Consider the following 1,084-nt stretch of genomic DNA (forward strand, 5'->3'; position numbering starts at 1 on the left):
GGATCCGGGTCCCACACACACTGACTCTCACTGGGGTACGGGTCCCACACACACTGACTCTCACTGGGGTACGGGTCCCACACACACTGACCCTCACTGGGATCCGGGTCCCACACACACTGACTCTCACTGGGGTACGGGTCCCACACACACTGACTCTCACTGGGGTACGGGTCCCACACACACTGACCCTCACTGGGATCCGGGTCCCCCACGCACTGACCCTCACTGGGATCCGGGTCCCACACACACTGACTCTCACTGGGGTACGGGTCCCACACACACTGACTCTCACTGGGGTACGGGTCCCACACACACTGACCCTCACTGGGATCCGGGTCCCACACACACTGACTCTCACTGGGGTACGGGTCCCACACACACTGACTCTCACTGGGGTACGGGTCCCACACACACTGACCCTCACTGGGATCCGGGTCCCCCACGCACTGACCCTCACTGGGATCCGGGTCCCACACACACTGACTCTCACTGGGGTACGGGTCCCACACACACTGACTCTCACTGGGGTACGGGTCCCACACACACTGACCCTCACTGGGATCCGGGTCCCACACACACTGACTCTCACTGGGATCCGGGTCCCACACACACTGACTCTCACTGGGATCCGGGTCCCCCACACACTGACTCTCACTGGGGTACGGGTCCCACACACACTGACTCTCACTGGGGTACGGGTCCCACACACACTGACTCTCACTGGGATCCGGGTCCCACACACACTGACTCTCACTGGGATCCGGGTCCCCCACACACTGACTCTCACTGGGATCCGGGTCCCACACACACTGACTCTCACTGGGGTACGGGTACCACACACACTGACTCTCACTGGGGTACGGGTTCCACACACACTGACTCTCACTGGGATCCGGGTCCCACACACACTGACTCTCACTGGGGTACGGGTCCCCCACACACTGACTCTCACTGGGATCCGGGTCCCACACACACTGACTCTCACTGGGGTACGGGTACCACACACACTGACTCTCACTGGGATCCGGGTCCCACACACACTGACTCTCACTGGGGTACGGGTCCCACACACACGGACTCT

Source organism: Mustelus asterias, unplaced genomic scaffold, assembly GCF_964213995.1.
Source record: "Mustelus asterias unplaced genomic scaffold, sMusAst1.hap1.1 HAP1_SCAFFOLD_1988, whole genome shotgun sequence".
In the NCBI taxonomy this organism is placed as follows: domain Eukaryota; kingdom Metazoa; phylum Chordata; class Chondrichthyes; order Carcharhiniformes; family Triakidae; genus Mustelus; species Mustelus asterias.